General features: G+C 43.4%; 2 long non-coding RNA genes across 3 annotated transcripts in view; one reads left to right on the forward strand and one right to left on the reverse strand.

Moving 5' to 3' along the window:
* LOC135580552 (uncharacterized) overlaps positions 1–21,588 on the reverse strand; it is a 120,973-nt gene that overhangs the window by 17,778 nt on the left and 81,607 nt on the right. The gene's annotated exons all lie outside the window — the stretch shown is intronic.
* LOC135580551 (uncharacterized) lies at positions 1,312–15,210 on the forward strand. The gene is made up of 3 exons (XR_010475322.1): positions 1,312–1,699; positions 9,496–9,640; positions 11,121–15,210. It is a non-coding gene; the product is annotated as an uncharacterized LOC135580551 (long non-coding RNA).

The following is a 21,588-nucleotide window of genomic DNA, read 5'->3' on the forward strand; positions in this document are numbered from 1 at the left end:
AAAGGTGACCAAGAAATTGAGGTCCTTTGTGCATGGCTGTGGCAAAATTCTCTGCTCCTATGTGTGTTTTAGTCCCTCACTGGTAAACAAGGGCCAACCAGCAGAAGGAAGCGCTGTGTGATAACCCAGCAAGCACACCATCATTTTGAAGGGGTCCTACAGAAGGAAGCGTATGGTGACATACCCCCTTTAACATATGAAGTTTTGTTTCAACTGTTTATGTTTTTTCACTGTTTGGCAAAATAATATGATTATGGATCGTCAGCTTTACCACACAAATGCATTCCATCACTCTAGATTACAGCAGTAACTTATTATGTACAGTGTGACAACTCAGTCATAAGTCTCTGAAAATTATGACTATATTTCCCAGAAAGATTCCCGAAGAACAAAAACCTGGTTATTATTGAAATTATTTTCTCCACATGTGTCAATTCACTTAATCCTGTGTAAAATTCAGCAAGCTTTAATCCTTCTGCATATTTCCAATTCAGCAATATCACCCTTTTAGCTACTGCATTTGCTCTTAATAGAAATTTTCCCTTGTGGTTCATTTATATTCAAGAGACTATTCAGGTCACCCAGTGCAAATATTTTTGGATCATTGGCGATGTCATTGTCCAGAATCATATTCACTCTATTTCCTCCATTCCCAGAATGAATTTACTAGGTATGGAATGCTGAAAAAAGCTCTTGTTCTCATTCATCTCATATTTAACTGAAGAAGCAAAACAGAAAATAAATGAAGTCTGATTTGCATTAAATTGTGCATTCTGTATCCTAATGTTGAACAAGAGCACAGACATTCTTTGAGTTCCATCTTGTCTGGTTTCTATATTTAATTTGTCTCTGTGTCACCTTCTGTTGAATTAAGGGAACGATGTAGTAAGTTTTCCATAACTCAGTATTTGCCACTTTATCTGGATCGTAACCCCACCCTAACAACACTACCTTCCTTCTACCTGCAGATGCTGCATCCGTCTCTCTCAGTACTTACAATCCTCAACGACCAAATCCAGCTTAACCTGTTGAAAAATACACAGCAAGAGGGAAAGGAGGAAAAAGTCCTCCCTGTTGGCTTCCCAGCTGAGAGCAGCATTGCGTCTGTATTTTGCAGCTCCTGCTTCAAACAGAGGACGCGGTGCCCCTTTGCTTTGGGGGCACTTGGATCCCCCCGGCTGAGCAGCGTCTTGCTCAGCCCCTTCCTACAGAGATAACACCAGACAAGCCTGTCTCCAGGATCTGCCAAGTGACAGATCAAAGCCAGAAAATCGCCCTTGTTTCTAACGCTCTTCCTGCGTTTGCTGCATTTAACACTTTGCGCTCTCCCCTGCAGGCACCGAGAGGCCTCTCCGGCTCCTCCAAGTAAAACCTGGAGCCTGAAGATCTGTCGGTGGAAGAGGCACCAAACAGAACCCCTAAGGGCCCAACAATCAGACCATGTGCCAAGTTATATGAAATTATCTCCCTTGTTTCTCTTAAAAGAGACAAAGGAAATGAACGACAAGCTCAAAGCAAGGCCATGTGTAGCCCCTATTCCTTATCCGGCCCCTTCTAGACACTATTTACAGCAGCACTGGAAAGCTGGAGCCTTTTAGAGCTCACTGAAGGAGGCAGCGGGAACCTTTCCAACAACTCTGTGGCCTTGCTGAAAATCGCTGAGGTTTGGTCTGTGCTCCTTTAAGGCTGCAGCGAGAGGGTAAGTGGTGGGACACAAGCTAAACCGAAGCTGCTGTTAAAGGAGGTGGTGTGGGGGGGGATACATGACACTGAACTATTCTCAAAGCTGAGAAAATAGTAATTTAAAAAGAAAAAAATCCTTTCCAAGCAGTTTGTTTCGACTTTAAAGAGCAGCTGCAGCTGGACTGGTGCCAGCCGTGCAGACTCACTCAGCAGACACAGCCTGAACATCACAATAGCTTTGGGTATTGATGGTTTTAAGACCTGAGGAGTTGGAGGGTAGTCAATGTTGCCTTTTCCAGCCCTTTAACCCTCAAGATGCTGCTGTATTTTCAGAGCCCTGGTTTTGGGATTGTTTCATGGTCTCAGGTTTAATCGTAGCCACAGCCAACTCAGCTCTTCATCTGGCACAGACAGGTAACTTGAACACCACACAATTCACTGAGCATAGACTGTCCAGACACAGCATTGAAAATGGAGTGCAAGGCCTATACAGCATTTTTCTAAGTGTAGCAATTTGCTGTAGAGGTCCTGGGGTAGACATCCCCCTTCTTTCTGCTGCCTTGTAACACGCTGGATCAGACAGTTGCTGCTCCTGCCATGTGGCAGATTTCTGTGACCTATCAGGATGAAAACAGCTGTGTAAAGGTAAAATGACAGATAATCACAAATGCCTGCAATCTTCAGATAAAGGCTACACACAGAATAAGTTGCTTAAATAATGATTGTGATTTTAAAATGCAGCTTCTTTTCGTCTGACACTGCTATTCAGATGGACAAACTTCATTCAAAGCAAATCTCTTCTTTGTGGGCCCACTTGTGTCCATGTTTTTATTTTAAAAAATACCTTGCTGTGCTTGAATGCACTGATTTCACATCTCCTGGACTGAAAGGGGTGCCTGGTACCACTGTCACCCTGGTGTGAGTGAGAATCTCCAAAAATGGCTGTGTGGGAATAGCAGCATGGCAAATCCCACAGTGAGTGTGGCCTTTGGCCGCATATGGATTTCAAACGCACATTAATTTAGTCACTCCAAGCAAGGATAGAGTGACATGATGCTGTGCTGTCACCCAAAGCCTCTTCCACCCTAGCGAACCAGGTATCGCTGGCACAAGTGCCGCTGGTCTGGTGTGGGCTTCAGCTAAGAGTTTGATAGATGTTTTCCTACTACAGTCAGGCAAACAGGAATAGTGTTTCCTGTATCATTTCCTCTTCTTGGAAGACAGTGTGGAAACTTCAGCTGCTTTTTCCTGCTATGTGGGGAGGAGAGAGGCAAGGAGGAGAATATCTAGAGACCTGGCAGAAGTATAATAAGAGAAAATACAAGCAAGAGTCGAGAAATGAAAGCAGGTGTCCAGGCCAAAAGAAGACTGAATGGCACAAACCTGCGAAGATAACGGTCAGTAAACTGAATCAGATACTGTAAGAGTCGCTGAAAGGGGAGTGGAAATGTGTTTTAAAACAGTTTTGTGTGGTTAACATATGCAATGCAAGGCCCTAAAAGAAGAGAGTCTTCTACAGGTGGTTTTATTTCCTGGTTCCAAGGGAACCACCAGAGCTCTGCTGGATGGGGCAGCAAAGAGATTAGTAGAGACCGAACAAAGCAAAAAGGCGGGGGGTGGAAGAGAAGTAGATGGATGAGGAAGGGAATATTATTTTGCAGAGCAATCCAGTACTTTGCTGGGTCACAGCCAGCCTCTGAATGCACCTTAAACTCTTATTTCCCATTTTCTCCCAGCTGGATAGATAATTGCCTGACTATAGTATTATATTAATCATTTTTATGTCTGTGATCTCCAGTGCCAGCACAAGGAGTGCTGTTAGACAAAGCTGTGTCTCACCATAGGCTACAAGAACAGAACACGGCTCCCTTCCCCTCCTGTATTTGAGATCAGTCTCTAAGAAAAGCACAGGAAACATCAGGAATTCCCAAGGATCGATGGGGCAAGATATTCCTATGGTTTCAGGCATATATATTGTATTCTTTCCCCAAGCCTTTCGTACACAGTCTGACTTATTAGCCTTAGTCAGCATTCTTTCTTGTAGAGCTGCCAGAAAAGCACAGTGGGATGAAACATCTGGTAAATTTGCTCGAATTCTATTATGAAATATCTTCAATTCAAGTTGCAATGAAAAGTAAACAAGTCATTGTCTTTAAAAAGTGATTCACTCTGCTGTCAGAAAACACTGGCAATCAGCAGTAGGCATCAGTCCTCTTTCCAGGGCTGTCAAGGGAGAATAACGCCAGTTGTGAGCCACTCTGTGCCAGCTAGAAGATCATTGCGGGCTCCATGAAATTCAGCTTTTTCACCAAAGTCTGCTGTGGCATTGCCATCCATACATTTTAAGAGCACCCAGGGGATGCACAGGACACAGCAGGGTGCATCTCCCCTGCAAGGCAGGGTGCTGCGGAGACTCCCGCTTTAGCCAGCACTGAACTGACACCGTATCTGCATGCAATTTAGCAACGGAGGGGTACAAGGCTTCTCAGAGCCAGCCTGGGGACTTCTAACATAACACAGCACAGTGCCTTGCAGATACTACCAAGTGAGAATATGCAAACTGTGGTGGTAAACAGGTAGAGCCTGTCGAGCTACAGCTGAGAAAACGAGGTACTTAACAAATGCGCTGTATTGTATTTCTCTATGCTGCCTCCACACTTATGCAAATCTGTTGGCCCCAAATTCCCACATTATCCTTCCATGTAGGGCAAGGGCCAGAGGCCATTATTTCAGCCTCTAAATTGGAACAACACCTACAGAGAAGCTGCTCTTAGTTTCTGCAGGTGATTCCAGCCCTCTTCAATCTCTTGGGCTGTTTGTGGAGAGAGGTGAACGTCCCCCACCAAAGGACTTTTCAGCGGTAGTTTAATTTCTACAGCAAGGCATTCCTCTCTTACAATCAGGAGCTTTGATAAGTGGATGTGCTGCAGGAAAAGAATCTATTGGTGGGTCAAACTACAGCACTTGACTATATTCAGCCACAGGAGATATTTTTTAATTGGCGAGGAGCCCTTATAGAGCCATCTGACTTTCCTATATACCTGTGGTGCATGGTATATTTGAGACAGGTTCAGCCAGAAAAGGACAGATCAAAAAGCCAGGGAACACATTATAGATCATTACAGAAAACAGAACTGCGCTAAGAACTAGTCCATCTGTAAAGGAGCAGATACACGCATTTAGGGCAGGTTGTGCACTGAATGATGGTATAGCAGAGAATATGCTTATCTGTGCAATGCACACAACACACTGTCCGCAGTCAACACATTCCTACATGCGTTGGCATGAGCCATTTGAAACCGATTTTCCATTTATGCCAATTCTCATTTTACACGATGCCAGGCTGCTGGAGCTTGGACACCGAACGAGGCAAATCCCTGCCACCCTTTTTGGCTCAGGGTGACTTGAGGACAACGCAAAGTACTTGCAGTAAAACAAGATAAGACATACAGTGAAAAAAACAAGCCAATTAGGAGTGCCATCAGAGGTGGAATTTCTCTGGGAATGTGTGATACAACCGGAGAAGGTTTAAAATGTGCTGCAGACAGTGATGTGGCTGCCAAAAGGAGAGCAACTGTCAAAGTGGGGAACGTTTTTGGGGCCAGGGCTGGTCCTGGAGATGATGACATTTTTCACAGTTCTCATTTAATCTGGGCAAAGAAGGCTGAGTGGGGAGGAGTAAAGCAGAGACAGGAGCAGACCTGCAACAGCAAAAGCCTGAAATATCTCACGGACATGTTTAGAAACAGAATCTGCAACAGACGCTTCTGGCAACAGAGAGAAATTTTGGACCGATCTAAGATCAGAGCACCAGTCTCAGTTGTAAGGGGCCCTTCTGAGAAAGCCATTTGAACCTGCCAAGCCAGTCAGTCCAGATCAGAACTGATGGGGAGAGGACAGTCTTCTTCTTTTGCAGGCAGGAGAGAGAATATAAACTACCATGATAAAAGGGCACTGGAAGTGGAAAGTTGCAAGGAACTCATAGCTGGAGCTGACTGAAAAACAAGGCATCAAGCTATGGACAATGCCTATCATTTGAAGAAGAGGCACAGGAATGTCAAGGAGCTCATTTGAATGAGATCACAGCATGGAAATCACAGCAGTGCCAGAAACAGTGACTTCAGCAATGAAAGAACCACCACAGATAAAAAGTAAATGCATAAAAACCCTTCCCGTTTACCGAGAAGGACCCCCTTCTCTAATGCCCACTGTGGGAGGATGTGAAGTGCATGCTTCAATAAAGAATGGACTGGGAAAGAAAGAACACGTGATAAATAGTGCCATGGAGAAAAGTACGCACCCCAGGGTAAAACACATGCCAAGGCCCTGGTCTCAAGAGGGTAACAAAGTGTGGAGGTAGGGGAGCAGAGCGGCTGGGGAGCTGCGTGGGGCAGGGTCCCCACTGGGCTGGCAGGCACTTCAGAGCTCTGCTGGAAACACAGACAGAAGCTGGGAGGAGGAGGAAGAGGAGGGACGAGCCAGTTAGCAAAGCCATTGCAGACTGTCTCCATGTGGAAAAGCCAGGACTGGAGGCACGCTGGTCAGCCAGTACGCAAACCAGGTGACTCTCCTCTAGTGAAGTGTGTAACGAAAGTCAGCATAAATTGGGATTAAATACTGCCCATTTCACATTCTAGAGAACTGTGTTTCAAATGAAGTCTGGCTTTTTTTCGCCACCATGACAACAAAATCTTGTTTTCTGTAAGAAAATATATAGCAACTGCTGCATCGGCCACCCCACTGCACTTGAATAACGTGTCCTGACCCCCACATTTGGAGGAGGCAGGGCTCTGCGTGAGCAGACTCTAGCTCCCAGCAAACACCTAACACAGAGAGAGAGTACACTTTTGAAATGTTAAAATTAAACGAAGGGTTATTGCCTTGTTCAAGATAACATAATTCCCCTCTGCCGAGCAGTGCTAACAGGGCAGATCAGGCCTGTCACCTGCTTGCCCATCCTGACAAGGCAAGAGCCAGCTGCAATCACACTGCCCCAGGCAGTCCGCAGGAGCCTCCCTCCCTCCGTCCTCCTTCCTCACCTTCCTGCCCTGTTAGGAAGAAAAGGCCATGAGGTAAATCAGCAGAAAGAACAGAAGCTACCAGAGGCCTCCCGCTCAGGCCTCCCAGAGTTCACCCTGACCTGATGGATCGCCAGAAATCCAACCTCTTCCTGGCTCAGAGACTCCAGGAAGGAGCAGCAGGGAGGAGATGGACACAGGGCGGGCGGTGAGTGACTGTGAGAAGGTTCAGAGCACTGGTGTGGAACAGCTTTTTTCCGTGGTTCCTGTCCATGTGGGAGCCGCCTCCTCGCTCCAGTTGTCACACTGGGCTCTTGCAAGCTCCTTTTTTTATTGCTTTCTCTACCTGCTGTCTCAACAGAACATTGTTTTCATGACTTCCCCTATAATGACAGCTTATTCTAATCAATGAAGCTAGCGATGAATGATCAAGAAAATGCAGTGGATAAGAGAGGAGAAAGCTCTTTTCTAGTCTGAACGGGCTTTGGCCATCACCGTCAGCCCAGCCCCAGCCATGAGAAAGGAACCCCCAGCCACCCCACTCCTTCTACCCTCCGCTCTCCTCTTCCCTTTCCCATCCTCAGCTTGTACAAGCCTCTGCCGTTGGGCTGCCATGAAGAGAGACAAAATAAGCGGGAGGCGGGATAGAGAACAGAAGGATGGGCACGCTGTGCTTACTCTCCCCTGTTCCTTGTGAGGCTATCATTGCCTTGCTCTTCCTCATTTTCCCTCCTTTCCTCTGTGACTTAGAAGCACCAAGATTTGAACGAGCGGGAAAAAAAATATTTTAAAATGCTTTAGGGATATAATCAATATAAATTAATGGCATTTTTTTCTTTTCCTTCAGGGATGCCCAGGCTCCACACTTCCTTCTGTCTTTTCTTGCAGCCCCAGGCCTTTTGTTCTCCAGCAAAAGCTCCCTGTTGAAGTGCATGGCATTTTCTGGGCACTATATCTTCAGTATATTCTTTGCAGCAGTGTAATTTTTTTTGATAGTCACTTGAATAATCAGCAGTCGATGTTAAAACAGAGCATTGTACATTGACACCCCTAACCCCCAGGAAGCAGCAGAAGATGAAGAGGGAAGCCTGCAGTACTTACTGGCCTCATTTTCTTTCTTTGAGAACTAGCTCTTTCTTTCCTGCATACAAGTATCCCACACAGCTAAAGCCAGCCCTAGTTATCTACAGCCAGCTCTTGTTCCCATTCCTAATCTCACACAACTGGAGTACGGGGGCTGTTTAGGCTAGTAAGGGAATAACGTGGGCTTCTGAAGTTGTCCCAAAACAAGTTGTTTGCACAACAGTTCTCCATGTTCTTAACCTGAACACCTCCTCAATATTTGGCAGTACATAAAAAAGAACTGTAGAAATTTTTCATTTGCACATGTAAGTTAATTTGTTAAATGTTGACCACAAGGCTAATAACAAAGCTGGCTGCTTTATGTCCTACCTTTTCAATACCAGGATGTATTTTATAAATAATTTAACTAGACAGAAGAAATTAAGGAAGGAAACATAGAGCCAAGTCCGAAGGAAGGAAAGACTGTTCTCTTATCACAGCTGAAACCAGTCACTTTTGTTACATGTAGTTCTATTATTTTTTAAGTACTCAGCTTTTTCAATGCTAATTCAAGCTTGCTGTTTCTTGCTGACAGGCAGCCATATGTGACCCCCTGTTCTTTATAAACATTACACACCGTGCAAGAAGATTGTGTGGTCGCAGACAATTGTGCTTCCTTCCTGTAAAACTAAATTCTCTCAGCCTGAGCCACTGGCTTGCTGTCTTCTCTCTCCTCTCCTGCCACGAACTTGCAGAGTCAGATGCTGACATGTAAAGGACTTTTAGGTCATGAGTGTCTTACTGGAGGCTCCTTGTGCTTTCCTGTAATTTCAGGCTGTTGTTCCATCCTGTCCTCTTCCAGGAGTACAGCTGCTGCCACCAAAAGTGAAAATGAAAACCAGGAGAGGTGGTAGACTCACCTGTGACCACGTAATGGCTTTCAGAGGGCTTGTGGAAGTGCTATCATCCTCCTTTAGACTTTCCTACCTAGTACGCTGGAGAAGTTTTGAAGTCTTCAAACCACGCTTAATTAGCTGCATTGCTGGAAAGCGTGCCTGTGGCCCTCTTCGAAAGCTTTTAAGCGAATACAGTCACAGAAAGAAGCCATAGTGGCATTTTTAAGTCGGGAATTTCCAGCTTTGCTTTTGGGCAAAATGCTGCAGTTAAGTGATGGCTCTGCAAGCACATATTGAGGCCTGATCAGGAGAGACACTGAAGGACCCAGCAGCACAGTGAATCAGGATGCTTAGAACTTCAGGCAAAACACTGCATACCAAGCAGAAGCTGACCCAGAAATCACAGGCGTAAGGCTTAGGCTGAATCAGGGTGGTGAAATGAGGCCAGATGGAAGCTCTGTCTTACCATAGTCAATAGGTGCACCCTCAGACTCAAAGCAGAACATCTCAGGAGACAGAAAGATGGAGGAAAAGCAGCTTTTGTGAAATAAAACTCTAAAGGCAAATTGTGGGTTTGCCATGAAAGAATCTGGGGAGTGACTCACATAATTACATTGGTCCTATTTCATTCATAGAGCAGCCAGCCTTTAGGAATAAAGGCCACCGTATGTCCTTAAGAGCAAGAGCTGTAGTTCAGCTTTAAACACAACAGCAGCTTCACCGAGGACAAGTACCACCGAGGGTTGTTTGCCTGCTCAAACGCTGCCAATCCTGCTGAACGTGTTGTCTTTAGATACACAACAGACGCCAAGCCTTCACTATCTTCTTTCTGTTAGGTTTTCTACTTGGCCTTGGAAAAGCTGAAAATAGACTGGAGTATTTTGTGATTCAGCAGTTTTAGAAGAACGAAGGCAATCCAGTGAGGTAAATCACTGGCAGAAAGGACACAAGGAGAGAAATGAATGACTGTGCTACTAAAAGGTATGAAACATGTACTTGAGACGAAAGGTGGACAAGGAAGTGCAGGAATAAATCTAAAAGTATAAAACTTAGCTAGGAAAGGCTGAAAGGAAGAGTGGAAAAATATTTTCAATTAGTAACGACAAATAAGTATTTTTCAAGTATATAAGAAGCAAAATGTCAGCAGGGCATCTAAGAGTGCCAGGGTTATTTGGTAACAGAAGAAAAGATTGCAGAAAACTTAAATGAAATCTTTGCCAAGTGTTCATAAGAAAGGTTGTAGGACTGAGGAGAGAGAATTACATCTCCATGAGAGGGGAAAAATACTCAAAGAACTCCATGTCACACATAGAAAGAATAAATAAATTACAGCTCTGCGCAGTCCAGACAGCCCACCCCACAGTCATACATGAGGTGGGGAGGTCTCCTAAGAGTGTATTTTAAATATATTGTGAGAACCAGTAGCAGAAGAAAAATGGGTTCTCATTGCAATCATTTGTCCTACATGAAGCAGAAATCTATATAACCTCCCAGTCTTAGGTTCTGTGAGAGCAGAGATCATCCTCAAGAAGCCATTCTTAGGCTATTTTAGTCTCTCTGCTGCTGTAAGGGTCTCACGGGGAAAGGCAGGTTTTGTGTGTGCACACAACAGCGCACAGCTGGCCCTGCTGCATACCCTGGGGCTGCTGTGGGAACAATAACCAACAGCTGAATCCCTTCCCGGTGTTAGTCATTCAGAAATGGATTTCTGGATGTTACAAGGTGGACCGAGCTCACCTATGAGCACAGTCGGTGCCTTGCACTGGAAGCATTCGCCAGACAAATAATGAGCAGAGTTGAGCTGCAAACAGAAAACCATGAGGAGCAAAGTGAGAAAGGGAGCAGCACCTCAGAGAGGAGAGGCTTCAGGCTAAAGGGATTGCAGCCTCGCGTTCAAAGTCTACCCACTGTTCTCACTTATTAAAATTAAAAAAAAGTAAGGACAGAATATTCACAAGGCACATAAGCACATGTCAAGAAAAGGACCTCCTCATGTATCTTCTCTTTGAGAGAGAGAATCTTTGAGAGAGGCTGATCTGATGCACTTTGAACAAGCCTCATCTGGATGCTTGTCCCAAACAACGAACGTTGCCAATGGCTGTCAGCAGTGTGCACTCTGAGCTGCCGAGCTCTTACCTTGTATTCAATCTCGTACTTTATGTAGCTTTTGAAAACAAAATGCACGGACACAGAGTAGGAATCGAGGTGCTGTAGCAGCTTGGGAAATGCTGAAGAAATAGAAAATATTGTCAGACACTAATGCTTTCTCCTGGAAATATTTTCACTGCTTGGCTTTTCTTTCTGCTATCTCTCCATGCTTCTTGTTAGAACACAAGGTGACCTTTCCATGCCTAATTACCCGAACAAAATCCACAGAACATTAATGCTAAAAGTGCCCCTTGTGCCTTTTACTATGTTTGCAGATGTTTGAAATAATCTAACCTAATCTCTTCCTTTTCAGGTTAGGAGGAATGTAGTGTGAAATAACCAAAGAATGTAAACAAGAGAAAGGAGGATGGACAAACACATATTGACAAATACAAGCTAAGAGATGGACTCTGTGCATGCACACACAGTAAAGTGTTCCCCAGCAGTCTGACTCTATTCTGAAACAGACACTTGATGATAGCGCTTTGCCTTTATATAGCAATGTTCATGCAAGCATCTCAAGGCATCCCCCAGTCACATGCAGCACAGCATGGCGATCAGAAACTACCAGTATAATCATTTTACACGAGAGTAAATTGGTTCATATGGTCTGGATGATTTATCCGCATTCATCACAAAAAAAAAATAATCAGTGGAGAAGCTGGGAGTAAAACACGAAAACCACTAGTCATGAGGCTCCAATTATCACCTCTGCTCTGTGGTCTGCACCCCTGCAGACTGTCAGCACACTGCGCGGTGGGAATTGCCCCCTGCACACCCGGGAGGACGTGCTGGCTTCAGCAGGAGCCGACATCTGCCTGAACGCTGCCTGGAGCACACGGGCACCGGCGCATCTGTCAGCAGGGACTGAAGCACCAGCTGCTCACCTCCCTACCTGTAATCTGTGGCCTGTTCAGCCAGCCTCTGATATCTGAGCGTTTCACCTCCTGCTTACGTGATAAGGCTATTCCACATGACTGGCAGTTCAGCTGTGCTGGCGCAGGGACAAACGGGGCTCCCAAGCCATTCTTGTAGGAAGAACTGAGACTGTAGGTACCTTAAAACCTAGCTGGACCCAATCTGCCTTCATGGCACACTGGAACAGGAGAAATAGGAACCGTTGCCATGTCCCATCCACAGAGTATTTCCAGAGCTCCCCTGTGACCAGATTTGAGGCCTTGGGGATCGCAGATAGATGAAGTGTAAGGTCACAGCTCAACACATCCTGCAGACCTTCAAGCAGAGGCCTAAGAAAACTCCTCAATAGGCTGAGAGTACAGTAAATCTCAGGCACGCTTTGGAGGAGCTAAACTGTGGCAAAGAAAACGTTAAAAACCATTTCTATATGATGAGGCACTTAAGTAGTTCGGCCAATTACACTGCTTGATTGGCTGACATTCCTAACACTATCATTTTGCACACAGGGTGCCTCATGCATGAATGAAGATGGTGTTTGAAGGCTTTGCTTTTTGTCAAAGCTTTTATGTTCCTTTCTGGAATGAGCAAGTTCATATTAATTTCCCCAGCATTTTGACTATAAATGCTCTGGGCACTTAATAAATTAAGTTACCATTTGTTTGGTTACTGTTTGGTTATTTAAGAACTTAATAACAAACATACGTAGTGACCTGAACTTGAATTACAGAATTCCTCATTTGCAGTTCAGATATCGAGATAGAATAGCTCAGCTTCACTTCACAGCCCTCTAGCCTGGCGCCCAAATGGACACATAAGCAATTGAGATCATTCAAATGGAGATACCCCCAGGGTGCCATACGCATTTAGAGAGAACAATTGAGAAATAAGAGGAATATTTAATACAGGAGAAAAATGTCCCTTAGGCAAAGATTTCACTAGGCGCTAGAGACTTGTGGGATAGTCCCTTTCCTGCACAAATGACACGATTCAGTCTTCAGCTCCCTGTTGTGCAAGCAGCCCTAGAAGCATTTCTAAACCTGCCCTATGTCCTGCATGCAAGATGCTGTAATTACACAGATAACTTTCCTTGTCTTTCGCTAAAACACTAGTAAGCATTTATACAACATCCCTCACTGAAGACAATCATGACACATCCAGAGGTAGGCAACACCACCTCTCTTTCCTGCATGAAAAGAGCTGGATTAGGAGTTACCTTTAGAGGTTTTTATCCTGAATTCAAAATATTAAGGCCACCTTTTCATTCCTAATGCAAACAAAGAGGTCTGCATGTACTTAAATCTCAGCTGTTTGTCCAAGCGCCTTAAGGCAGCTGAGGACTTGGTCTTTGACTTCATCTCAAACCCCAAGACAAGGGAAAAATCAGGTGTGTTTTCCGTTCCCACTGACATGTCAGATAAATTAAAAACGCGATGGATTTTCATATCAGGCTGTTGAGGACTAATTACAACAGTGCTTTCCAGCAAACCAGTGATTGTAGGCTAATTTTCTGTTATGAAACAGAAACCAGGGTTAATGAGGCTAATTGTGTTTACCAGTGTTTCGAACAAAAAGGAAGCCAACTCAATTTTGAAGCGAGTTCTTTGTCAGGAACAAATTGAGGAAAATTGCTACAGTTGTATCAGCATTTCCTAAAATTGCTTAGTACCATGCTTGGGAAACTAACACTATAGAACACGAGCTAGTGGTACAGAAAATGAAGCTTATTAGACAGTAACTGCACTAAGTTTCAAATGCATGGCTGTGTGACATGCAGTGATGGTCGAGATGTTGAAAGCAATGCAATAGGGAGTCATTAATAAAGCGAGTGATCCCCATTCCAGCTATATTGAGGTACTACCAAGAGAAAAAATTAGGAAATCAAGGTATGTAGCAATACCTGTCAGACAAACAAAAGCTTCAAGTTCTGTGTCTCATCCATGACTGATTAATTAATTACGCAAGCTGGACTGGTGAAAAATGAACACATGACTGCAAATCAAAATTCACAAGCAGTTAAAAGTCCTTCAGAAACAAAAAAAGTCAAGTTTAGGCTCTCTTGCTACAGGCTGGTAATTCTAATAATTACTCGGGAGAGCTGAGTGACTTCAGTGACAAAACACATGAGCAATATCTGCAGCGTAGTACAAGCAGCTGCTGCTGGGGAAGCTCATCCCTGCCAAATATTAATACACCTCAGCATTAGTGCCCCTGCTATTCCCTTCCCAGCCGCTGTTGAATCCGCAGCCAGGCCAAACAGCGGTGCTTTGGTTTTGCGATGTAACCAACTGGAACTAAAATGCAGCCACATTCATTTGCACTCCAGACTGGTGCCCAAATCAAGCCGGCGTGTGCTAGGAGGACTATGAAGGCTTTCAGCTGCAAAACACAGAGGCGCAATGGCTGCGGTTTGACCTTACTGCAAGATCCAGGCTGTCTTTCCCTTCTGTGTGCCCAAGGCAGAAGCATCCTGGGATTTGCACGAGGGCCTTACTCTGCTGCACGGGAGAGCTTATGCGAGAGAGATCTAAAGAAAATATACATCCATACGTAGGACTGTCCAAAGAGGAACTCCTTAGGAGGACTGTGAGTAAGAAAAAAGTGATAGCATGCCAGACTGCAAAGACAGCAAGCAAGAAAACAGACAAGTGGAAGAGGTCCTGTGGGGAAAACTGTGGAGCTGAGGAAGGAAAGGAATTAATGTGGTAATACATCAACATAAGAGCGAATAAAAAACACATGGAAGAAATGGGGAATCTAAAGATTAAGCAAAAATAGGGAGACATACTGGTTAAAAATGGCAACAAAAGTGTGCATAACGTTAAGGTCAGTAAAGGTCACCAAGTCCTCAGCCTACATTTCCTATCAGAAAACCAGTTCTGGGAGAAGGAGGGTGAGGGAAAGCAAAGAGTCTCAAGACAGGAGTGGGGAGCACCTGGCTGAGTTCTCAACTTTTATAGCGAAAAGCCCATTTGATGTCTTTCAGTTTAAAGTTACAGCCAGAGGCTATCCAGCTCCAGCGGCTCTGCTGATCTGGGGCCCTTTGCAGGCTGTATTCACTGGAATCGAAGCTTCCCTTTAGAAAAATGATGTCTGTGGCCCTTCTGGTCTGCCAAGATACAGCCTTCGCTACGTAAATCAATGCTCTGCTGTCTTGTTGAATCTACAGCCTGAGGTATGAACATCTCCAATTCATCTTAATGGGATGTTAACCTCAAAGCCTCATTGTGACTCTCCGAATGCTAATACTGTATTAAACAAGTTGTTTAACACACAAATGCTGGGTTTAAGTCACTCACATATGTACAGAAAAATAGCTTGAACAACACAAATACCTGAATTTCCAGTCACACACTGGTCACCCCTGCAAATCAGTTTTATTTTGGTTTAGAGATGCAGGCGGGGCTTAGGTTTGAATGAACACTGGTTTTCCCTATTTATCATCTCCAGGTAGTGATTCTTGTGTTTGCTTTCAGAATTTCTATTCCCTCTCCCAAAGCTGGTGTCAGTACTACTTGGGTTTACAAACCTTTTGATTTGCTTTCCTGGGCCACCCTCTGCTTTCTTTATTCACAGTCTCTGCTCTTGAGAAGACCTCAATAGGGACATGGAAGACTTTCATGGTGAGGCCCAGTGGGACCATCAGAAGGCATCAAACACCCTTGGCTCTCACATGCAGACTAACTGTGCTGCTGCATGGACAGAAAGAGATCTGATGTTGCGAGATATGTCAGAACAAGGCAAGCGCTCCTTCTTGGAGTGAGCCTAAAAGGTGGAAAATCCAGGCTTCCAGAAGTGGTTGGTGGTTGCCAACACTTCCACTGTTCAGCTCTTAAAATGAAGCAACTGCAAGTTTGAATATTGCTAATATCCTCCCTGAGAAACCTTTGGAAGTCTCACAACTAAATAATGAACATTTTTGGTCCCCAAGTTGCCCAGTAATTCTAGGAAATCATAGGTAAGAGCCTTAGAAGTGGCAGTCAAGCCCCCACACTTTGGCCGTGAATAAAGATTTCAGTACTGGGCTTACTACCAGAGGCGAACGCACATCCATCAAAAAATAGATCAAAAGACAAATGAAACTGCCTGCTCAGATAAAGCCCTTTTCAAAAAGTTACAAGGGGGAGGGAGGACCGTGTGAGAGGATTTAAAGAAATGTCTGTTGAAGGACAAAATAAGCAAGATACTGTGATGAAGAAAGCAAACAATGAAACAGAATCCAGCACAGACAGAGCAAGTGAAAGAAAACCACATTACTATTTACAGTAAAGATCACTTGTCTAACATGTATAATTAGAAATTCACACACACAAAGATAAAAGTGACCAGTGAATGCTGCTGTAATCAAAAATAATACAGCATTGTATATATCTTTAAAAAAATCTAACACTCTCCAAAAATAGGGATAATGGGGCTCATTAATAGTCTTCATCTGAACTGAACAAGTTCCCTTTATTCACATCGTAATTTTTCCTGGCCTGCCACAAGAAACCCTCACGATAAGTCATCACAGTGCAGCCCCCTGCCCCACACATCTGTGCCTCGCTGAAGTTTGGTTGCAGACAAGACAATGGTACCCAAAGAAACCCGTTCACGTTTCAAAGACTTCCGTTTTCACATGAGCTTGCGTTGCTTGGACTGTATCTGGAAATACAGCAGAGCACCTGGGTTTTTCTATTTGTTCAAAGCGCTGGCTCACAACACTCCTGCACTCCATTCAGCGAGCGCACAAATCTTTGTCTGAAACACAAATGTTCAGAGAACATGGGGGACAACACGCTACAGCGTTAAATCTTGATATGCGAGGAACAGTGGGAGGAGGCATTAACATTTCAGTAAAATTTGGAAGGCTTAAAATAGCTGCTTAGGAAAGTGCCTTTTAATTTTTTCTTATTTTTTTTTAAGTGCTCACAAAAACAAACAAACAAACAAAACAACCTGAAACAAAACCAAAAGTATTACAGCTTCCAGCAATGGAAGCAAGTTGTTTTCCCTTGATTATAATCTATGATTATTTGCATGCTAGTATCCCAAGCAGACACGCAGTCAGAGGCGGTTGCTATTTTAAACTTGTAATTGGTTAGAGAATCAGACTTCCACATAGGTGCCAAGGGAGGGGGTTTGTACATTGCCAGGGTCCCAGGAGACTCACCAAAAACTCAGCCAACAAATCTAAAAGGGCATGAGCAGGTTGCAGCTATATTATCATCCCACCAGAAAATTACAACTTGTTATGTTATTTACTACTCTTTCCAAAACTGATAACGTACTAACAGGACTTTGTCCTTAATAATGTACCCCCAAGGGTATTCACGACTGCTGATATTGCACCGTTCAGTCTCTATAGAGTGAAATTATTCTGGAAGGCCGTAATCTACTGAGCAGGATTGTTCCTGGTCCTTCTGGACCCGGAGACAGTGTGGTCTGGAAACCCATCTCTGAGCAACCACCAACTCTTCCGGTTGTGTTATAAAGAACAATAAATATTGTTTCATTGCCCTAGATTTATCCTTATTCTGTCTCTTAGGTGCCATTTGGTGCCATATGGAAAAACACTCATTGAGAAAAAGGATGAGAAACTGAGACAAGTGATATGATAAACAACCTAGTCTATGGATTTTAGTTTGACATTACCCTCTCTGCAGGGTTTGCAGGGGTTTTTCTAACATATGCAGCCAAGTGCTCTGCAGATTCACGTGTGGGGCAAAGAGAGATGTCAGTGCTCAAAAAGCTGCCTTGGGAAGCTGGTTCAAGTCCTACAGGTTTAATATTTCAGACATATTACCGGAAAAAATAAAGTGTCAATGAGTGTCACCGTCGTCGTCTTCAAGACAGTACTAATTTGAAACTAAACATTTATCTATTCCCCCAAAGTGGTAATGGATAATTACATAATTAGTGCAAAACAGAGGGAAACATAAGACCGGAGTTGAAGTCCAAAACTCTCCAAATAGTCTATTTACATCTTATTTGTCTCTTATTAAACGTACACTACATCCCAGGCACACTCTCTCTGTATTATACACAAGCAACCAGCCTAACGAATATTCACCAAATTCACAACCTAACAAAAAAAAAAAACTAAGAAAAGGAGAGAGGAGAGGGGCAGACAGACAGACAGACTGTATCAGTGAGTCAGGAAACAGCTATCTAACCTGCAATCAAACTTTTTTACTGGAAACAAGAAAAGGAGTTCTTACTTTCCAGAACTGTTCACACCATGCCAGTGATTGTCAGCAACCTTCCTGCACAATAAGCTGTTACCAGCACTTTCTTCACTGCTGAAATTCTGTGACCCATCTATGCTGAAGAAATTATGAGGACAAAGGATGATTAGCAGTATAGGAAGAAGGGGATGGTGGGTCTATGCACTCTCCTAATGGAAAGGTTCTACAAAACTGAGCAGGAAACACCTGAAGTTGCATATATGATCCAATAAATATCATCAAATCTAAATGAGACTCGTACTTTTCTTACTGAAGTCAACAACAGTTTTACCATTGACATCAGTAGGAGCAGGACTGGGGGCGATAAATTACTATAGACACTTGTGAGAGAAATATTCTCAGCAGTTGTCTGTAGTGGTTTGGATGAGGAGCTCTAAAAGAGGACATTATTGGTGCAAGTAACCTGCCCTATAAAGTCAAATCCAGTACTTCAGTGGGACAGGAGAAAAGCTCTAAGTCATTAAAATACCCGTCTCCAAACAACAAAAATCAGATTCTCTTTACATTCTTTAGGCTTGAAAAAAACATGTCTTTTAACAGAAAAAATATTTTGGTCAAATTCACTTGTAGAAATGTTTTCATCATCGTGCTGAAGCGTCTCCCCATGTTATTCTGAATTTACACATCCAATGCGAGTTTAAATTAGCATAGGATCAGTCGCCAAAGATGTCAAGTGCATTATCAAGATTAGTCAGGTATGAAGTACTACAGAGGGATATTTCAAAGCAGATGTAAACTGACCTAGTTTCACAGCCCCTTCTTCCAAATTATCAGGATTTCATTAATGATTGTATTTGTTTCATCTTGTCAGAATGACTTGCAGCCTATGAAGTACATTGATCTTCTGTTGAGGATTAATTGTAGAACTCGGTGACTTCCGTCAAACTAATATACTTAGTTAAAACCTTTCTGTTGTTCATCTTTTTTGGTGTCTCCAAAATTTAAATTCAAAACTCAATCAAACCAGAACTCCCCAGGAATCCCACAGCACCAACGGGAACTTAACAGTTCTCTCTCATTGTGTATTCCACCCTAAACCCAAGGTCAGTTAACAAAATATATTCTGTGAATAAAAGCATAATTATTGGTGTAATTTGCAGTGCAAATGAAAGAAAATCACTACTGCCTAATTAACAGTACATATGTCAAGAATTCAAAAAGAAAAATAGACTTAGAAATAAAATAATAATAATTTTAAAATCTAGAAGCTTTTTATCTTCTGCTCTGAACAGAAAAACCACGAGCCCTGGCTGTTGCCTGGTTTCTTTTATAAATAATTCACCCCAAATTGTGGACATTTTCCATAGCAGACATCTCATTCTCGAGAAGGCTTAGTGCACTAAATAAGAGGAACTTCATTAAACATTCTCTGCTCCTCCAAGCTAATTTTTAACTATGGCTTCTTGCTCAAGAAAACATTCTCTTTTTTAACTTTAAAGTTCTGTATAAGAACCTTCAATAACATCCGCTCTAGGACGTCTGAGTTCATTTCACCATTCTTTCTTTTTAAAAAATGACTGCTTTTTAACAGAAAATGGTTAAAAAATCTTTACAAATCAAGGCAATTCAAATCACTGGCTTTTTGAAAACAAAACCAACAAAAACACAGCTGGAAACTCCTGACACAAAGGACTAGTGCAGGATATGGCCCTGTACACTCTCGGATAAAGAAATAAGGTGTGTCGATAATCTTCTCACAACAATAATAGTGTATTCGGGGTAAGACACACAAATCCGAATGTACAGGACGTGTCCTGATACTGATATACTTAAAAATAAAAACAAAGCATAGTTTTCCAGTACAGAAAAAGAGCTGTGCAGCTGATTTCCCTGACAACTTCTGAAAAACAGTGTTTTCATCAATTGTTTTGTGTCAAGTATCAGAGAGGTGGTTTATATGTGGAGATGCACAATTTTAAATGGAAGATTTCCCAGATAGCCTCACAAACAATGTGAAGTTCTAGACTAAGTTGATCTAATAAAACCCAGAAGTTAAACTAAGTTACAACAGAAGTATGTCAAGGAGCAGGTATTTTCAAAGCCAGTTTATTCCTGGCAGTGAACACGTTAGCTAAGGCTTGCTTTCCTACCCCATGTCCTTAGGGACTCCACTGATACTGAGCACCATGGGGACCTGGAACACTAGTATCGACTACCCCATGTAAGTAAATGTTTGGGACTTTTTTATGGTTTTAGGTTCTAAACACTGTCAAAAGCTTATATACAGAGAGTGACAAAACCAGACATAATAGAAGCACAATACAACTATCAGTAACAAAACAAAGACAATTTAGAACTCAGCTGTACCCTGACAGGTGTGACAGGCCACGAAGCAGGGGGACTGAGGGACAGGTCGTCACGGACTGGTCTGAGAAGACAATATTCCCTGGGTGAAACCACAAGGTGGCTGTGGATCATTAAAACCGTGTCAAGACATATTGAACTCTTCAGAGGACAGACACAGCATCAGGAATCATTAACTACATTAACATTCACTACACTGCCAAGCATTGTTCATCCCCCAGTAAAATGAACTTTGGTTTTTGCCTTGATTAGCGGCCACAATCAAGGAAAACATGTCTGAAATTTGCAGACAACTTTCATGCTTGAGGAGAGAGCACTGTCTTATTCTGCAGCACAAGTGCTGTATTATCCTTCACTTCTACAGAAGAAGATGTCAGTATGAGACACACTATATGTGACAATTTAAATGCATGCCCTAGGGCTCAAATCAGCACAGTGCCAAAGTCTAGTGATACTCGCAATCACAGACAGGCTGACCTCAACGGCAAGACTCAGAAAAGAGGCTACATTTCCTAAATTCTGAGCTGGACAAGGCCTCTTTATAAAGGGTCCTGGGAAGAAGCTCATTTCTTTTTTTACATTGCGTAGTCTGTCAATAATTTCCCAAAAGCTTGAAAGTAAACAAAATCCTCTTGCCTAAATCAGTTGGTTTTCTTCTGATAAAAATGACGCTGTTTAATAATTTTATATCTTTTTCTGCTCAAACAAGGTATATTATACTATCACATATTGTGTGGTAATGCACAGGTGACATGCTCAGATACCACGGAGCAGAGCAGGCACAAGAAGGGAAGCCAACTACTGACCACCATTCAACCTTCTCTAAGGGGCTTTGGGGAGCAGGGATGGATAGAGACCTGTAGGTGAGGCCACCTGAGCAGTTCAGGGGTGACCATCACTGATGTTAACAGCAAACTCCCTGTGATCTCAGCAGGAGCCAGGGTTGCAATCACGGCACGAATTGGGGAGGGAGCCCCCTGAGCAGCCATCCAGCCCACCGGTGCTCACCACCGGTGCAGAGCCATTGGGTGTTGGCTTGGGCTGCAGAGAGCTGCTCTATCAGCTATTGCAGTTAGACGTGCAATCTGGAGCGGCAGCATAACAACGTCTCCCAACACAGAAAGAGCACTGTATTGACCAAAAAATGGCCTTAAACCGTCATCACAGCTCATTCTCCTTATGTGAGCTCTTTAAGAGCAGGATCACCACATAGACGCGTGGTGTTCCTGAGGTGGTACAAGCCTCTTAGCACACTCACAGCTATGTAGTTACTGCAATATGCTCCAGCTATTCTTACTCCAGAACCAGGTGGTGTCTTTCCAAAGCAAAGCCTTC

The sequence above is a fragment of the Columba livia genome, chromosome 11 (genome assembly GCF_036013475.1).
Source record: "Columba livia isolate bColLiv1 breed racing homer chromosome 11, bColLiv1.pat.W.v2, whole genome shotgun sequence".
NCBI classification, from domain to species: domain Eukaryota; kingdom Metazoa; phylum Chordata; class Aves; order Columbiformes; family Columbidae; genus Columba; species Columba livia.